The sequence below is a fragment of the Phalacrocorax aristotelis genome, chromosome 21 (genome assembly GCF_949628215.1).
Source record: "Phalacrocorax aristotelis chromosome 21, bGulAri2.1, whole genome shotgun sequence".
Lineage (NCBI taxonomy): Eukaryota > Metazoa > Chordata > Aves > Suliformes > Phalacrocoracidae > Phalacrocorax > Phalacrocorax aristotelis.
Genome location: NC_134296.1, coordinates 5,277,257 through 5,296,431, shown reverse-complemented (window position 1 = coordinate 5,296,431; position 19,175 = coordinate 5,277,257). Strand labels below are relative to the sequence as shown.

At 53.2% G+C, this 19,175-nt stretch overlaps 1 long non-coding RNA gene across 1 annotated transcript; it reads right to left on the bottom strand.

Annotated features, from left to right (window-relative positions):
- Positions 1-12,695: 12,695 nt before the first annotated feature.
- On the bottom strand, positions 12,696-17,950 carry LOC142067078 (uncharacterized). Its single transcript, XR_012663888.1, has 3 exons — positions 17,911-17,950; positions 17,452-17,597; positions 12,696-15,821 (listed from the first exon to the last, which is right to left on the bottom strand). It is a non-coding gene; the product is annotated as an uncharacterized LOC142067078 (long non-coding RNA).
- Between the last annotated feature and the right edge of the window lie 1,225 nt (positions 17,951-19,175).

Genomic DNA, 19,175 nt, shown 5'->3' with positions numbered 1-19,175 from the left:
TCCAGGGAGCAGATATTCACTGGTTTGTATCACTGACAGATTCATATGGCAGGAACTTTAATCTCAAGCCTAAGGACTACTTGCTTTAAGCAACAAGGCAGCCCCTGAGGCGTCCATCCCCAGTCAGCAACTGTCCTGGGCAGCAGCAGGGGGACCACAGAGGTCATCCGGTCCCTTGCTCTAGGCTCAGCAAGGGGCTGTCACCCCGAGGGCTGTGCCAACGCTGCAGAAAGCCGTGCCAGGGCTCTGCTCCCTGCATCCTTGCAGAAGCAGGGCCTGGCTCACAGCTTCTGGAGCAGGACGCTTGCCAAATTTCATCCGAGACACAAAATGGAAGTCTGGACCATTCCTGAAGATTGATCTTCCTACAGGAATGAGCTTATTAAAATAGTAACAGCCCACCTACTTCACTGGCAGCCTTTTCACACACTCAGCTCTCCTGACATCCCACAGCGAGCTCTGCCCGGCATCCTCCTCCAGCCCTTCGAGCCCAGGGGAGCATTTGTGCTCACCCCAGTCCTGACTGCACGGAGGTGGTGAACAGACAGGTGCCTGTTACAGCTGATTTATCACATTGCATTGTGTCTTGAGATTCTTGATGGCTCACAGGCTATGCCATAGAAACAGGGCTCTTTTTCTGCCTCTTCTAAAGCCATGTAAAGCACTAACAGGACTGGATAGCTTATTTTATTCAGAACAGGACAGCAGAGCTAATAAGCACCAGCAAAGCAAGCATTAATAAGGTACTATAAATATCAGTGTCCCTCTCAGAAGCAGCGAGGGGTGCTCAGCTTTCAGTTATATGCCTTGCAGCAAACCTAAGGCTTGAGCCTACACAGAAATCCCCTCTGATCACTTATAGGCTCACATTATCCACAGCACTAGCTCTTTTAATTTGACATTTTCCTCCAGCTTTCCCAGCCCGATTCAAACTCCAGCCACTGAAAGAGAGAATTTACATTTCCAATTCACAGGCAATACAGTCCATTAGGTTTAACAAGTGAATGAACTTCACATGTAACCTACAGCAAGCATCAGCTCTGTGGCTATTCATTTTAACTGATTACCTCGTTTGCTACATCTAGGAGCCCCTGGCGTGGCCATGGCAACTGGTTTTGCTTAAATGCAGCTGAACAGTGAAGTTAATTTTAGATTAGGTGAGGAGGAAGCTGGTGCACCAAGGGAAGCTCAGTGCTAGATTTCTCTTCTCAGCTTCTCTAATGGAAAAGTCTCTGCCGGCCAGGTCCTTTGCAGTTGGCTGTACCTTTGGTCACACACCAGGCTTGCACATCCCTGCTGGGGACACCAGGCTTCAGGCGTCCCTGCAGCAGACCAACACATGCAAGACTTTTAGTCATCCATAAGCCCTCCAAACCATCCGCATGTCTGCTTAGACTCTGCTGGTGGGACCCCTCTCCTGCAGCCAGCCCTCTTCAGAGCTACTCTGCTCAGCTTCATATAGAGGCAGTGGAGAAAAGCAGATGGTGTGGTTTCTCACATCCCAGGGTAGGTCTCTAACCCAGGTGGGCTGGCTTGCCCTCTCCCTTCCAGCACTGCATATATCAGACATTATTTCCTCTTGGTACGTTATAAAGGTATAAAACATGTCTGTAAGAACCCAGGCCTAGAGATAGCCATGTCCCAGCTCGGTACACTCATCTACATATATTGATGTGATTATTTCTATCTTAGCCAGAAAAACCCACACATAAATAAGCTAGAAGTAACCTTAAACATAATTAGTACTTTGGACCCAAGAGGTATATTTTGATTGTTCTCATGAGAATGTGAAGTAGGTGCTAAATGGGCATTTCTTTGAAGCAAACCTGCTTGTTGTTCAAGCCCTTCCCCCAGAACTGCACGGAGCAAGCAATGCACAGCAGCTTCAGAGCCCAGTTTCCCAAGTCTCTTATCCCAGCCAATGCTCACCCTGGAAAGCTTCCTCAGGGGCCAGGTTAGCAGGGTTTCCTTTGCTCTTTCGTGTTTTCTGCCTTCTTTGTTGCCTGCCTTGTGATATTTCTGGCTCCCTGTGCTCACCCAGACCGTGCCACCCAAGGAGCGCCCGTTCCCTGACAGCTTGGACTCTTCCTTTCATCATTTCAGCTATTTTACCCCAGCTGGAGCTTAACCACCTTTTACACAAAAGCTGAAGAAAGGGCAGCTGCTACAGGTCCCGGACTGCATTCAATCCCAGCCCAGCAGCACGCCCTGAGCTCATACACCACCCAAGACGCAGGGGCACTTGCTGCTGCGGGTGCATCCAACAGCACCCGCTCCACAGCCTGGCTTACTGATAAAGGGCAAGGTAACTCCCCTGGCAGGCACAATGCAAATCCACAGGTGGGCAAATAGGTCAAACAGATCTCCATCAACCCAGTGGCATGCAGTATAAGGCTATTCACGCATATAGTCATGTGTTAGCATTTTTGTTACATACCCATACACTGTGTGCAAACCATCACTGACTATTAATACATATATACATATGCTCATATAAGAAAGCAATACTGAAATAAAAACAAGACCAAAGCACGCCTTGCTTTGGCTGCAAACTGTTGCCTAATGTAAAAGGATGCCTGCCTGCATGTAAAGTGTATATTTACTTATAAAACCTTACATTTACTTGGGCAGCAGCACTGCTAGCTCACTGCAGTGCTGAGTCCCAGCAATGCCCATCGCCCACCATGGCCGTGCCCAGCTTGGCCCAAGGGCTCTGGGGGACTTGGGTTTTGGTGCACAGCCTTTCCCACCTCCAGGGCTCCGAGGCAGGGCTGAACCACGCCCTGGTTCTCCCTGCTTGTACAAGGCTTGGTGCCAAGATAAGCGCGTTACAAGGTCCCTTTTATTTATTTTTTGTTTGTATGCAGGCCTCTATCCATCCAGCCCAGGACTTCAGAAGAGACAAAAATTACCAGGGTCTCTCTAGCAATTCCAGCTAATGCCAACTATTTGGGAGAAGAAAAGCATTAGCTGCTACAGTCTTTTCCAGGAGACAGTTAAAAAACTTTATACAGAGAAACCTATTGAGATTGATTAACCAACATTGTGACTTGTAATTTTGCTTAATGCTATTAAAGAAAAGCATTGGCCATTTGTTCAAGAGAAAGCCTGGCAAGGCACCAAGTTTTTGCATAATGAATTCAGAGGATTAATCCTATTAGTCTGCCTCCCTTCCCCCAGCCCCCTAACTCCTCTGAAGATGAACCGCAGATGCAAAAAACCAACCGAACAGCCAGATATTGGCTGAGCTGCATCTGATATCCGAGACCTTTGTGCTTGCCCTGCAACATAGCAGAATGACTCAAAAGAGCGGCAGTAGGTGAGGAGAACAATGGTGATGTTATCAGAGAGGCTGGGAGACTGTTTCAAAGCCTCCAGCAGCTGAAATGCACAGAACAATAGAACAAAAAAAAAAAATTGTGTGGTTGGAGTAGGCACAGGGTTATTATTAGCAGATTACAAGTGGCATGTGTAGAGGGGGGCTGTATGGGACAGGGGCTACACCCCACTGCACAGCAGGGTAGCACCCTCGATGGCTCACATGGTGTGGTCCAGGGGCTCAGCCTTACTGCAGGGGGGCACCTGCAGCCCAGCACTTTCTGCAGAGGGTGTCACTGGCCGGAGGTCACCCTCGCCCCGGGTCAGGCTTCAAGCACCAATGTGCAGGAGGAGAGCTAGAGAGCCCTTCTCGCCTTCCCCCCCACCTCCAAGACAGCAGCATGGGGCAGGGTCCAACAGCCCCAGCCTCCCCCATACCTCCACAGGCTTGGATGGTAACAGCTCTGGGCAGGAGACCTTTCTGCGCCCACCAAGCCAGCAGTGGCCCAGAGCTGCTGTTGGAGAACAAGCCTGGAGAGCCTCCGAGCAGTGCCAGGGCTGCCTCCCTCCCACCCCCAGGACAGGCGTGCTCACTGCTGCTGCCGCCCTGGTCCTGCAGCGAGGGATGCTCGAGGGGGACTTCACATCAACTCCCATCTTAGAGCCATCAGAAAGGCTAAACTAATTTTCTAAGCTTCCCCTCCCTCAACTAAGTATCATGTTGGGGAGGAAGTCATTCTTCCACACCCAGTTCCCTGGTCCTCGAGCTACATGTAAAGCATTGCTAATGCATTTTCCTGGGAGCCAAGGAGGGCATTAGCTGCTTTCCTTTAGTGCAGCATGTCACCTATAGACAACATCACGTTAGCGTCACATCATTACATGTGACAAACTTCTACATTAGGAGCCATAAATATTTATATAGCGTAAATGCAGACAACAGAGCCGACACCTCACACTGTGAAGGGATTCAAGCGTGGAATATTGTTTACAACTTCTTCAGCAATACTGTGTGTCACCCGTTGAGTGCCTCCCTCCCCACTCAGCGTTATTCCTTCCAGGAAAAGAGGAACACACGTCTCCAGGCACTGAGGGGGACATTTCTCAGCTAGAACTGACTGTACAGTCCTTTCCTTCTCCACTAAGGACATCCCACACAGCCAGCCACCAGCTCTAACCAAGTGATCAGAGAGAGCTCAGGAAACCAGGGCTACCTACTAGAGACACACAGCAAAACCCAGCTGCGCTAATGGGCTGCCACATGGGCACTGATTTACTGGCTGGTTTTAACCACTAGCATAGAATCATTAAGGTTGGAAAAGACCTCTAGGATCATCAAGTCCAACTGTCAACCAACACCACCATGTCTCCTAAACCATGTCCCAAAGCACCACGTCTACACATCTTTTATATACCCCCAGGGACGGTGACTCCCCCACCTCTCTGAGCAGCCTGTGCCAGGGCCTGACCGCTCTTGCAGGGAAGACATTTTTCCCAATATCCAGCCTAAACCTCCCCTGATGCAGCTTGAGGCCGTTCCCTCTCGTCCTGTCACTGGTGACTTGGGAGCAGAGACCAGCCCCCCCCTCACTCCAGCCCCTCTCAGGCAGCTGCAGAGAGCGAGAAGGGCTCCCCTCAGCCCCCTCTTCTCCAGGCTAAACCCCCCCAGCCCCCTCAGCCGCCCCCCAGCACACTTGTGCTCCAGACCCTGCCCCAGCCCCGCTGCCCTTCTCTGGACACGCTCCAGCCCCTCAAGGCCCTTCTTGTCCCGAGGGGCCCAAACCTGAGCCCAGCATTCGAGGTGGGGCCTCCCCAGGGCCGAGCACAGGGGCAAATACAGGGTGATAATCTGCTCATTGCTGCACCTTCCTTAGGAGTCTCTCCAAAGGAGACTCCATGACACTAAGCTCTACCAGTCAGCACCTTTCATTCTGGGGAGGGTTCTGCACGTTAAACCATTTCAGCAGTATCCAATGGCTGCCGTGCCCGCTTGAATCCAGCCGCTCACCACAAGCTGGTCACTAGGGAGATGAACACTTTGGGAGCTGCTCCTCCCCGCACATGGGCAATAGCACTGCACCCCTTCCTCCCACCCAAAAGGTTTCCATCCTTACCTTATCAAACATGCCCACAGGGCAGCCCAGCATCACCCCCACACCTCCTGTCCTCAGTCTTCTGCAGGAGCTGGGAGCAAGTAACTCCAGCAGTTTCTGGTTGCAGCCCTATCTCCTAACAGCCATGGCCACCATAGCTGGCACCAAGGCTTTCCCACCAGCACGCTCGTGGAGAGGGATACACCACCCCAACACATCAAGGCACTCAAAGTCCAGCAGCAGCACTCAGGAAAAGGAGCCCCTCCCATTTAGCAGTTTTATTTGCAGAGCAGCTCTCACACAGGTGCTCAGCATCTTGAATTTCCAACGCTTTTCAGGTGTTGGACATCAATCTTGATGAAAGCAGCCAACTGCCAAGTGTCTCCTTTGTGAGCTCCTTGACGAGCCCTCAGACTTTGTGTTCTTTTCCATTAATAGTTTACTAATGAATTTCTTGGCACGTGTGGTTCAGCAAACAGCCAAATTCAAAGCAACTTTTAGAGATATTTCCAGAATGTGCGTTTAGAGCTCTCTACCACAAGCATTCAAAGAGCCATCCCGCTGGGGAGCAGAGTCATGGGGGGAATAACTGATCCAAAGCTCGCTGAGGCAGTTCACACTGAAGCTCCCCTGTCTGCTGCTTGTGCATTAGCCACCATTTGAGCAGCTGGTGCAGAAGCCATTCCACGATTGATTTTTAAAAGATCTTGCCAGGAAACTCATAAGCAGCTCACAAGCATGTTTCAAGCTAAGATTTGTCCAGAAAATTATTTCCTGGGAGGCATTTACTCAGTTCTAGCCTTGCCCTAACAAATCCAATACGGTGCCCACAATATTCCAGCCCGACGAGGCTGTTGCAGTCACCCAGCCTGTGCTCCGGCAGCACCAGCCATGAAATTCCTGCATCTTAGTCTTACGGTTTGTGACTGAACCCAAACCTCCTGCATGGAGAGGAGCGGAGGGAAGGTGGGCAACCTCATAAGCCCCATCCACAAATCCTGAGCTTCCCGGACACCCTGGAGCAGCATTGCATGCATGGGGTTGTCTCCTCGCAAGCAGTGCTCTGTGAATTAGCTCTCATTAATCCTCATACGCTGCCAGTTGACCTCAGCATTAGATTAGCATCTGGTTAAGCAGGAGCTGCAGAAGATGGATCAGCAGGAATGAGGTTGGTGGCCATAGATCAGCTGCAGAGGAGCATCGGGGACACCGGGCGAGCAGGGAGGACCCACCACTGCAGTGAGGTCATCCAAGGGGCAGTGCCTGGCCGCCCCTCCACAGGGGGACATGCAGGACCATGGCAGGGGGTCCTGATGCTGGTGGGACCTCGCAGGCACCCAGCAGCCATGTGCCCAAGTCTCCCAGAGGGCAGAGGGGAACCAAGCAACTCAGTCCCACCAGAGGCGGAGGGCTCAAGGGGGAGCTACCACCAGTGATAACCAGCCAGGAGCCACTGGCCGTGGGACAATCCTGTGAAAGGCAGAGTGAGATGGGCCTGGGATGGTCATCTGCCAGGGTATTTAGCTGGAACCAAGCCGTGGATGGCCCACGGCAATGCACTAGTCCAAGCAGTAGCTGCTGCCAGGGGAAGACCAGACTGTGCCCTTGTCCACACTCCTGCTCTAGAAACCTGCCCTGGACGGGTCTAGAGCACCACGCATTCAGTCAGAAACCCTGTCAGATCCACCTCCATGGCTGCTGCAGCGCAGCAGGGCAGCGGGGTACCTGGCTGCTGCTGGCAGCTAACGTGCAGCACTGATATTCATCAGGGCTGCCGGCTGCAAAAGAAACACCCTAGAAAATTGTTCCTGTCTTGTTTCCTCAAAATGTTTTGTAATGAGGCTTGCAAGCCATAAAATTTTCACTACTACGATGGTTTTGCCCTCTCATTTCAAGCAGTGTGTCTCTAAGAATTAGCTGCCTGAATACCCAAAGCCTGTCTGTGCTATGAGAGGCGTATGAATGCATGGTGGGGCATCCTCCGAGGGCCCCGGGCTCCTCCTGCCCAAAGTCTGTGCCCAGGGCCCCTCATCTGCTTGCCGGCATTACACAGGAGCAAACATCAGACCCTTCCCTCCAACTTTCCCCAGCTTCTTCATGATGGGACCTGAAGCCTCAGCCTTGGCTTCTAGCGATGGCAGGTTTCAACATTTACTTTCTGGAAGAATGTGCATCAGGGCTTTAGCAGGAGCGGCGCAAACCCGGCTGGGACCCTGCACAGGGAGCGCTCCCCACCGCAGGCAGCCTGGGCTCGCGATGGGCCGCTGTCCTCCAGCCTGCACGACTCAGGGTTGATCCGCCGGGTCCTTTTGCCCCAGCTCCCGCTCACCAGCCCAGCACAGGCGAGCAGAGCGCTGCGGGGATGATGGTTTGCGGTGCCTGCGGAGCCTTCATCACTGGTCCATCCCATCACCGAGCCGTGGCAGCTGCCGAGGCGTGCAGGGAAGCGAGCAAGCACTGAGCATGTTAAGCAACGAATGTTGTGTCCTACGCCTGCCTGAAGGCTATTTACACAGTTCCAATTGATTTGTTGTAACCTGTAATTATTTTAGTTGATTTTTTTTATTTCATGCTCCGTTTGTTTTCACTCTCAGGGAGACGAACAATATTTCTCACTGCTGAAGTGACGCTGAATAGGCTGGGGTGGGTGGGGGTCTAGCAGAATAACAGCTCACAGAAATGATGGTCACTCACATGCTTTCCAGCCACCCTGTGAGCAATGGCTGCTCACTCCCCTGCCCTTCGAGTGGGGTAGCAGAAGCGTGGCTTCGATAGCTAGCCTGGTTCCTTCCTCCTATTTATCTCACATCTATTTTTATTCTGGTGATTTTTTACTTTTCACCTTCTTTCTTCCATGCCACCCATAAAATGGCATCTTTGCATGGGAAATCAGTGCCTTCTGCCCATACCAGAAAAGAGATGTGGTAAACCCAGAGCAAGCCCTGCACTTTTAAGGATGGAGTCTGAGCGCATCCCCGCCAGCCAGTCCCAGTTGTTTATTATTCAAGCTCCATTAGCAGCTAGAGACACTTCTGTGCTTTGCACAGCCCGTGCTGGAGCCGTTCGCTCTCACCTGAAAGCTGTGGGGAAATCCTGGCCAGGACTGATCTTCTCATCCGGGTTTGGGGATAGATAAACAGGAGATTTATTCATTTCCCTGATCCATTTAGTGGGTCACCTTTCTAATTTACCTTGCCTTTTACCTCTTGGTTTCCTGGGAATACTCTGCCAGTATTGCGAAGGAAAGGAGTTATTCAGAAAAGAAGTGGGAGAGATGCTATAAATATAAAGCGCAAGAGGAATCTTTAATCATCCTCATCATTAGTTAATTGCCGTAGCCTGAGTCCATTCCAAGGAGAACACAGAGTGTTAAATATAGATGTAGAAATTGGATCTATTTTTGTGATTTTGTGCTCTCTTTGAAACAGATCCTGCCTGCTGCTCTTCGTAAGGATGTCAACACCAGGGACTGTCAGCAGAGCGTCAGCCTCACAGTCAGTGGGACATGGGCTCCGACCCAGAGCATTTGGGAATCTGTTTAGCTAGAGCGATGCCTGACAAATGAATGCAATTAGGATCCTGCTATATTTTGCACTCAGCTTTTGGGGCAGACCTGTTAAATACCTGCTTCCAACAGTGCCTTGTCCAAAGCCACGTCAGGAAATCGGTGGCAGAGCCAGGAGCTGAGTCAAGATCGGCTGAATCCCGCCCAGTGCTTCAGCCATGAGGGACCTGGTTTCCTCCACATAAGGAACCCTTTGCATCTACTTCTCAGGCCTTAGACTGGCAGAATCCTTGCTCTCCTCATTGCACGCTCCCCATTTTCAGACCTATTTTTTTCTCCTGTGTGTACCTTTGTTCTGTGTCCTCTCTGCCTATTCTCTCTCCCTCTCCCCATCCTCCCATTCCATCCACTCCGCTAAACGTTTCCTTCTCAATTAGGGTAGTGGCACCCACGGAGAGCAGCTGGCCGTGGAGCAGAGAGGGTTTGGAAGACATGGAGTGGCTCTGCCCTCAATTACCTGTCCAGAGATTTCTCCACTCCAGCACTCATAACGTTTTGTAGTTAACTCCTCCTTTGCAGGAGGCTTTGCAGCAGCGCTGAGGATGGAGAGAGACGCTTTTGCTCCAGCCCAGGTGCAAGGCCAGGGAGAGCAGAGACCCATGCCTCCCTCCAGCCACCCAGATTAGAGGAGGCTACCGGAGCTAAATCCCTTGGCAGCGCTGGCAGCAGGGATGGTGGTTCTGAGAGATAAAGCCCCAGTTAATGCTTCTTCCCATGGCTGGCAGGGAGGCAGGTGCCGGCTCCCCGTGCCTCATTGCCTTAGAGGTGTCAATGTTAGCCTTCCCCTGCCATCCTGCTCGGCTCTGAGCCTTGGATGCTTAAGCATTTGGCCGCATCTGGGGATGGAGTTGGGGCAGAGGAGCAAGCACTGCTTGCGTTTCAGTGTAAGGGAGTGGGAGAGGGCAGGAGTTAGGGGACATGCCCATGCCCTGCAGGGTCCGTGGGGTCCAGGGTGGGTGTGTGAGTCCCTGAGCATCAAGGCACGTCCCCGGCGGTGTTTGAATCCGTGTGCTCATCCAGGTTATAAAACACACGTGACCGATGCACGTCGGCAGGGCAGGTGACACAAGCCGCCATCGCGCTGCGGCGTGGCTGGAGCCAGGGGACGCGCGCGCGTCGCCCCTGTGCAAACGTGCTGCTGAGCGAGAGTGTCTGGACGGGCACGAGCGCGCAACCGTGGGGGGGTGCCTGAGCATGTCCAAGCACGCATGTCCTTGAGCAGAGGCTCGGAGAAGGATTAAATGCCAAGTGTTCTGCGGAGCTCTGCTGAGGGCTAATGCCTGATGTATTAAACCTGCTGGCCTGTTGACAGATACCTGGGCTTAGTGGCTTTTCTGCTCTCTAGCAACACTCATACAGTGTTTCATCAGTACAAATTCTGCTGCACTGAGCTTAATTGTGTCCTGAGGCTGAGACCACAGGAGTGCTGTGCATGCGTGTATGCACACCTGGGCAGAGTGCATCGGTGTGCATGTGTGCTCCTGGGTGGCTGCTGCCCATGCAGCTGAGTCTGCACACATGTGTTCATGCGTGTGCAGTCAGGTGCATCTCCATGGTGCAGGTGTATGCTCACCTGGGTGCTGGAGGCTGCCAGTGCTGTGTTCCTGGGGCATAGTTATGTTATGTGTGTCGTTCACCCTCTGCAGGGCCACGTCTTTGTGTATGCATGTGGCCCAAATTAAGGAGAATTAGGGGCTTAATTACCAACCTATCTCCTGGTCCACAGGGACTCCTTGGCAGACTGCTTTTCAATAGCAGAGGCTGGGGCTGATCTCCAGCACTGATCTCTGATACCCTGGGGCCACCTTTGTCCTCTCTGCTCCTCCATCCAGGGGCTGTGCATCACTTCAAGCCACCTGTAAGGGCAGCCATTCCACCCACATGTAGTCATTTCCCTGGGTTGCTCTGCAGCAGGGGCTGTGTCAGAGTATGCTCTTGCAGCCCATCTCCAAAGGGCACCTACCCATTCCAGGGGAATATTTTCTGCTTTTTATGGTACAGATTAATGGATTCAATTGAGTTTGGTTCCTCTGCTCTGCATCCTTCTTGATCCCAGGTGCTGGGGAAAGGTGATTTTCTCCAGCGTTGTCCTTCACCCTGCCATCTCCACCAGCAAAGCAGGAGAGGAGGAGGCAGAGGGGCTCCCGCAGGGCTGGGGGAAGTAGAGGCGAGGACAAGCGTGGCATTGCCAGCAGCAGCACCTCGCCAAGATGCGGGGCTGTGGTCGCTCCGTCCCCTCTCAGCCAGCGTTTCTCCACTGTCATCCATGTATTCCCTGTTTTTAGGAGACTGGGGTCTGTCACCTGCAGGCAGGAGCTGGGCCATCCCTCTGCTCCTCTCAGCTGGATCTGGCCCTTTGCAGAAAGGAGGGGAGCTGCTGTTGCTCCTCCTGGTGAAGCCTCAGTCCCTTCGTTTGGATGCTGATGCTCCCAGGAAAACAGGGGGCAGCGGGGCAGAGATTAGGCAGAGGATCTCAAAGGGAATAGAAAGGGAAAGTCAAAACCTAATAAGACATTAAGACAACAGATTCATTAAAAAGTCATTAGTCTCTGTTAGGAGTGGCTTCAATTAACAAATGCCAAGAACTGCAGTACTGTCTTGTTGCTGCCACTGTGCCTCAACAGTATTGTGACCACTTGAATGCCACTAATTAAAAGCCATTTAAAGCTCCCCCAAACCTGGCAGCAAATTTTCAACACTCTGCCAATTTTTTCTCCGCAGCCTCCAAATTCACCTCGTTTGTCATTGTCCTCCCCACGCAGTGGGTGGCATTTCTTGGAAAACCTTCCCTCCCCTCCTCCCCTCCGAAGAAGTGCTTTCTAAAGGTTGTGTCCATCTTCCAATCGTTCAGCCAAATCCCACGCTTCTCCTGTGTTTTTTAAGCTGTGGGAGCACTGGCACTGTTGTGTCACAGCTTGGAGAGCGGAGCTTTCTATGAAACAAGGTCTGCTTGAAGATGTCCCTGCTCATAGTGGGGGGGGTGGACTAGATGACCTTTAAAGGTCCCTTCCAACCCAAACCATTCTATGATTCTGTGAAGGTGTTCCAGCATCATCAGCTCATGCCCATCCTTAGTAAGGGAAGGTCCTCGTTGCTCCTCCCACCCATGGGTGACAGCTCCAGCTGGGACCCTTGCCCCTGTGCATGGCCCAGCACTGGGCAGCCCAGAGCCTGCAGATGCTCCTTGGCCATCTCAAGGCATCTGTTGATAAGGGATGGGATTGCTGCTTGGGGGGAAGCGCTGTCAGCTTGATTTATTCCTCTGCATTGCACTTTTACAGAGGCTTCACTGTCAGAGCCACACCAGCGGAAAATAAACCGAGGTGCCCGTCTGCCAGCCGCCCCCCACCCCAGCGCCTTTTGTAGACGGGCTCTTGAGTGCAGCTGCTTTCATTTCGAGCAGAGACCCCGGGGGGCTGTCAGCTGTGGGCAGGGGATGTCCAGTCAAGCTGATGGCCTGAAACAGCTGAGCGGGTCTCCATCTGGAGCAGCACGGCTCACCCGGGAATACCCAGGGAAACAAAAGCTGCTCAAAGCAATAAAAGAAGGGCAGCGAAGTGCTTTGGAGACGAGGTCAAAGCAGGATAACTTGTGTCCGAGAGCTGAGGAAGGGGCTTGCATTGGGAAGTCCTCTCCTCCCTTCCCTGGACCAGCTGCATCCAAACCCCAGTTCTCCTCTCCCTTTGTCCCTGAGAAGCTCTGGGGCTGGGAAGGAAGGCATTGCCATGGCTCTTTCTGGACCTCTCATCATCTGGTGAGACCAGCGATGGTCTGACCGTGAGCTGCCTCGCAGGAGATACGGGGCCCCTTCGAGCAAAGCACTGCTCAGGCTCCCAGCTCCACCCGCTTGGAGTTTGCATCCAGAACATTTCCATTTATAAGTACAACATCTCCTCCTAAACCACCTTGAGCTCCTTGGCTCTGGCCACCTTTCCCTCGCTCGCTCGCTCCCTCCCATCATTTCCTCTCTGAAAATAGCCTGTCTGTTCCTTGAGTAATGGGATTTCTTTGTACAATTTCAGGAGCCTTAATACTTCATACTGACCTCTATTGGCAAAATCAAATCAAATCAATTTAACCACAGGCTCCTGATTTCCTTGAGTTTTTCTTTGCTCATGTTGTCCTTAACATTTCTCACGATTCTTTGATCCGACAATCAAAGGTATCCCTTTAGCTGCACACACACTCGGGGACATCAGCAAACACACAATCCATAAAATATACAGCATCCTTACACTGGGATTTACATAACAGTGACACTGAAGGTATCAAAAAGAATCGGTTATTAGACTCGAGCAATTACAGCCATGGTTCCTGTAAAGGGGGAGGAGGCTGGAAGCTGACAGCGGGTGACACAGGCTGGTAAACGCTCAGGTCTCTCCCGGCTCTAGAAGTGACACTCGTTTTGTTTTACACCTCGCCTAGAAGCTCACAGCCACCGGCAGCTCCAAACCTCCCCATGGTTTCCATGTTTTCCATAGCCTGAGTGACAGCAGATTTGCAGAGAGACATCTGGAACGAGCTCAGGCTCCGCATCAAGAATCTTTAATTTCTGCAAGCGCCATCAGCCCAGCCGCGGTGGGCTGAGCCCCAGACACAGGACACCGACTGAGTCTTTGCAAAGGAACTTGCAGCTCGATACGGCTCAAAGCGTGTGCGATGCTCTGGTGCTGCAGCAAGGGAGCGAGGCAGTGGCGTGAAATACCATAAATCAGAATATCATTCAATCACCTCTCCTGAATTTGGGAAATTGCTTTGGAAAGCGTTCCTAGCAGACAGCCATCCAGCAGCAATTCAGGTCCCGCAGGCAAATCTAGGGCCCCATCTAAATCTATCCAGGCATCAAAATTAACTAAAGAAGCCTAAACCTGTATTGCATGTGCCAGATTTAACAACGTGGCCTCGTGGTGCCAGATAATTGTAGACCCGTGGGAGGTGTGGGGCTACAGGGTGTCTGCGAAGTAGAACGGCAAATAAACCAGCCACAACTCAGCATCTTTTGTTAGAGTTCATACTTGTGAGCTCTTCTTTTTGGTAAAGGTCTCCTTTTTGGAGCTGAGCAGGCGACTTGCAGACATGCCTTTAATTTTATGTCTTATCTTCTATGAAGTGCATTTCTGTGCTACGGAGCAATGGACTGAGCTCCCAGACTCGTTTCCCTTGTGCCCGCAGCCTGCTGATAGCCCTTAGCCCAGAAGCAAGACTTGCTTTCACTCAGCCAAAAGAAATCCAAAGCTAAATAATCCAAGAATTTGTAGATGCTTGATTGTCATGGCAACCCCGCAGCCCTCCTCCTCCTGAGCTGCCTGCCAGCGTCGGGGAGCTGGCTGGAGCTCCAGCGGGGAGCATTTCCCCCAGCTCCCATCTGATTTACAGAGCTGTAATCCCACCCTTTTCCCTGGATCAGCCCTGGCTCTGTGTCCAGCTCACACTGCCGTCGGGTTTTGGCCCCGTTGCCTAGCCCTGGGCACTGCCATGCCCAAGCCTGATGGCACTAGAGCAGCCCTGGGGTAGCTCTAAGGCAGTTGCGACTGTCACCAGCACCCCACGCTCTGCCTCGTGCTCAGCCCAGCTGCCTCCATCGCCGGGGAGCTGGGAGCAGAGCGGGAGCAAAGGGCTCATTCTGCCGGACCTGGGTAGATATCAGCCCCCCTGAGGTACATCAGAGCAGCATGAATATGGTTTTGTGCAAAAAAAAAAAAAACACCACGCCCCAGGTTTTCTCTCCCAACTTTGCACATGCAGAATGTGCATTATTCTCCTTGCTCAGAACTCTTAATTCTGCTCGGTTTTGCCTTCCAGCAACGCAGCGCTTAAGCCAGCTCACAGCAGGCGGGGAGAGCGATTGCTCCCACCCCAGTTCCCTGGCATTAATGGGAGTTGAGATCAAAGAAATTAGGGGGGTGAGCCCTGGTCCTGGGGGCACTGGGGTGCAGCTCAGGGGTGATGCATGGGTCCAGTCCCATCTCCAGCAAGGGTATCCAGGGTTGTGCCCAGGCTCTGGAGGCAGCTGAAGCAGGGTCAGGCCCTGCTAAGCGCTTCTGCTCCTCTGTGAGGGTCGGAGCCAGCTGCGGCTTTGCTGTGGCATCGCCGCCTCCAGAAAGAGATGCTTCGAAGCCCTCCTCAAAGGCAGTGCTGGCGCTCGGGGATTTAATTGCACGCTTGGTATTCTGTTCAGTTCTAGACCAGGTATTATTTATAAAAATAGAAAGCAGGAGAAACAGGGAGAGAGGAAAAATATCAGAGAGATCTTGAATTTTCATGCTGCGCATGAGCAAGAAGCCTTTCAGATCAGATCACAGCCCAGTGCCCCTGGGAGGATGCAGGGCACTGGTGCAGGGAGCTGAGCCCCATTGGCACCACACTAACGGGGGTCCGTGGGCCAAATCCTGCACATGGAGCACCCTAGGCTCTTGAGCAGGACTCATTGCACTTTGCAAAGCAGCTGAGGCTTAAGCTTCACCCCGAATCCCTCCATGCAGGGCTGCAGCTGGCAAGATGGGGGGAGAGGGGCTGAGCGCTGGCTGCCGTGGTGGGGAGAGGGGCCAACAAGGTGGCTTTCAGCTGTGCTGCTGGGTGCCTGCTCCTGTGGCTGGGGTGGGTGGCCCCATGCTGCGAGGCCTCGGCCCCTGGGGTGCTGCAGGAGCTGGCAGGGCAGGCAGGGCTCACTGCCTGCTCACGCTGCTCCCTCGCACGCCGGAGCCACGGCGAGGCAGAGGACGAGGACGAAGGCTGCTCATAGATGAGTCATTTGCAGTGATTAGAAAGGGCTCTTCTTTTTTTCACAAAGGAGCCGTGGAAGGATGCCAGTGAACATAACCTCTGTGACTGCTGGAGGAATCATTCTGGGGAGGAATTAACAGCACAATATTAGTTGCAGGCAAAGAACTTAATTAGCAGATTCAGCAGAGATTCCAATTAAAAAAAAAAAAATGAGAGGGAAAGCAAGCCCTGTGCTCGCCTCCTGGCTCTTCTGGGGGCGAGGCGATGCGGAGGGGGACGGCTCCCCCGCGCCCGGCTCCTGGAAAGCCTCTGATAAGAGGCTCTGGAGGAGCTGGGAGGGAGAAGCTGATGGGATTAGGGAGGCTGGGGAGCTGTGGCTGGAGCCCAGGGCGATGACTAGTGAGGGATCTGTTTGGGTGAAGGAGGCAGCGCTGCGGGGTCACAGCACAGCAAGGCTGTGGCAGCCCGGCGAGCTCTCTTTGCTGGCAAGGCAGCCGGCGCAGGGTCTGCCAGGGGTCCTGCCTGCAGAGGCACAAGGCGATGGGATTTCCAGCCCCAGCACCCAGCACCTCCCAGCTTGAACATCCCCACCCATGCTGGGCTGTTTGGGGGCACCCCCAGCTCCCGTCCCGCACCCCTCGGCTCAGCATCGCTGCCCCACTTATCTCTCCTGACTTACATATACAGCAGCAAACCCTGGGGGCCAAATATTCATCTCCTGCCATGCGCCACTCGCCTCAGCGGGACGCCAGTTCCAGCCGCAACGTTAGCCAGAGCTACCCCAAACAATTAGCTCCTTTGCTGGAATCTGCGCTGGGGGAAAAAAGGATTTTTTTGTTGTAGTTTTTTTTTTTGAAATGCCAGTAATTAGCCATTCTCTGGCGACCTGGGGCGGTGACAGCCCCGGCAAGCAGCCGAACAGCAGCGATGGAGGTGTGCGCATGGTGCAACAACAGAGAAACAAATAAACGCTACATCCTGTAAGCGCAGCCTTTGCCTCGGTAGTTTTATTTCACCGGTGTCCAGCCGCCAGCGCGGACGCCAGCAGCACCCTGCTGTTAGCCCTCGTTAGGAGCAAGCGAAGCCGGGTGCCTGCGGAACCGGCCCTCGGACGGAAAGGCGAGGCAAAGGGAGAGGGAGAAAAGCTCTGCGCGCGCGTGTGTGCACGTGCGCGTGCATGCAGGGGCGTGCAGGCGTGCAAGCACACGCGCGGGCAGGTGAGCGCGGGCAGGTGAGCACGTGTGAGCACGTGTGTGCGCGTGCACGTGGCCGCACGGAGCCGGTGCGCGCGCCTGCAGCGGCGGCGCGCCTGCGCACGCGCGTGTGTGCGCGCACAAGGGCAGAGAAGGTGGCTCACATTGCCATGGAAACGCTGACAAATACAAATACGCCGGTACACACCACTCGCTCTGCCTCACGCAGAAACCCTCTCTGAGCAGCGGCTCCGAGGCAAAGAGCATCAAAACACACTCAGGGGCAGTGGGGTCTCCTGCAACAGTGACACCCCGCGGACCCCTGCCTGCCCTGGATGCCCGCATGCCTTCTCGCCCCTCTTGCTCACCGCCAGGCCCAGCTGGGGTGGAGGGTGCTGGAGGACCCCAGCCCGGGGGAGGCAGCGGGACACGGGTTCAGCAGCTGCCCCCTTGCCCCAAGCTCACCCACACGCCAGCACCGCACGAGCCCTCCCTCCCAGGCCGCCCCTTTTGTTCTTCCCTCCTGCTCATCTCCTCACATTTCTGCTGGGATTCTCACCTCTGTGTGTGGTTTGTCACCAGGTCAGGCTGATGCCTCCGAGCAGGGTCCCCGAGGGGGCTGCAGCATGAGCCTGTGTGGGGCGGGAGCGTGGGGATGGGGATGGGGCAGGCGGCCCCCCTCTCGGGAATCCTGCTTTTATATCCCTGCAAAATAAACGCACACAGTTAATTTTTCAGTCCAGAAGATGGGAAGGAAGGCAGCTCCCAAAGCCTACACGGCACCATTCGCCCTGTAAGACTGGTTATACATCTGCCGGGAGGCAGTGGAAGAGAGAACTGGTCCTCAGAGATTAAAAGACCCAGACAGAAAAGGTGTTAATGGTCCTGTCTGCTAACAAATGCAACAAGTTCAGTTGCAACTGGCTGACGCTGCAGCCTTTTAATTACATTTTTGTCTGGCAATAAAAGAAACAAATTTGATTCTTAAAGCAGCATGTAACACATGAAGCATCATTACCACTTTCTTCACTGGCTTTTTCCTTTCTTTATCAGCAAAACCTGTGCTCTTTAGGAAGTTTATTTCCCCCTGGACCAATCTCCTCTCTGTAAATTTGAGAGTGGGTGGGGGCGAAGACAGCAAGAGGGAGAGGAAGGGAGAGTAATATAAAATTTCTGCAATGCAAAGCGCATTCCATTTAAAAAAGGCCACATTATTCAGCACGCCTTGCCGGCGTGTTCATATAATAGGGGTCTCCATCAGGTTTGCTCCACTCCTCTAACTTGCTCCCCAGGGTGGCTGTAAAGGCGACTGGGAGGGGGAAAGATAAATTGAGCTGCTCCTTCTGCGTTTCTGGGGCTGGCAGAGGGAGTCAGTCTCTTTTGGGGTCTAACTATGGTTGTTCCTGCATTTTATAATATTGCCCCTGATTTATGATCAGCTTTTATGGTAGCTGTAAACGAGCCCCAAAGCAGAGAAATAAAGTAACGAGAAGAACATTTCCCCTTCCCACCCAGCGTGGTCTGTGCAGCAGCACCGGAGCGGCAGCGGATGCTGGGATGAGCCGCCCCCGGAGCAGCCCATGGTCCCTCCATCGCAGCCAAGTGAGCAACCGAGGGACGGCAAGTTGGGGACGTTGCTTTGATCTGAAACGGCGTGAGCAGGGTTAATCAGGGCTCCACGCTCCTGTCTGTATGAAAAGACGGGTTTGGTATCGATCTCTTGCAGGTGGTGTGAGGCTGGGGGCGAGCGTTCTTTAATCAGCTGGAAAATAGCTCTTGTGGTAGGGAGAAGGACGGCCCCATAATTCAGGACTCTCGCCTCTGACTGGGGAAGGAGTCCTGAGTCCAATTCCTTTCGCTGCTACAGACTTCTGGTGTGACCTTGGCTTGGCCGTATAGACCCAGTGCTCCAAATGTATTTAGATACTGAAATCAATGGGGGCTCGGAGGTGGATGCTTAAATGTCCTTATTGAGCTGGCCCTTAGCCTTGCTGTGCCTCATTTCCCTAGCTCTAGCACAAGCTCAGACTCGTGGCGTGGCTGAGCTGTGCAGGGCTTTGCTGTACCCCAGCTCCAGCACCCCGACACCGACTGCTTCCATGGGCTTGGGCTTGTCACCTCGCCCTGCTGCTTCTTTGCTCCCCTTTTTTGGGAGGGGAGGGGGAGTGTCTCTGGGCAGCGTTTAACATGCATGGGCTGATCCTGAGGGATTTGGAAATTATCCCAAAACAAGTACTAAAAGACACTATAAAAATATATAAAAATATGATTATGAACTTCATA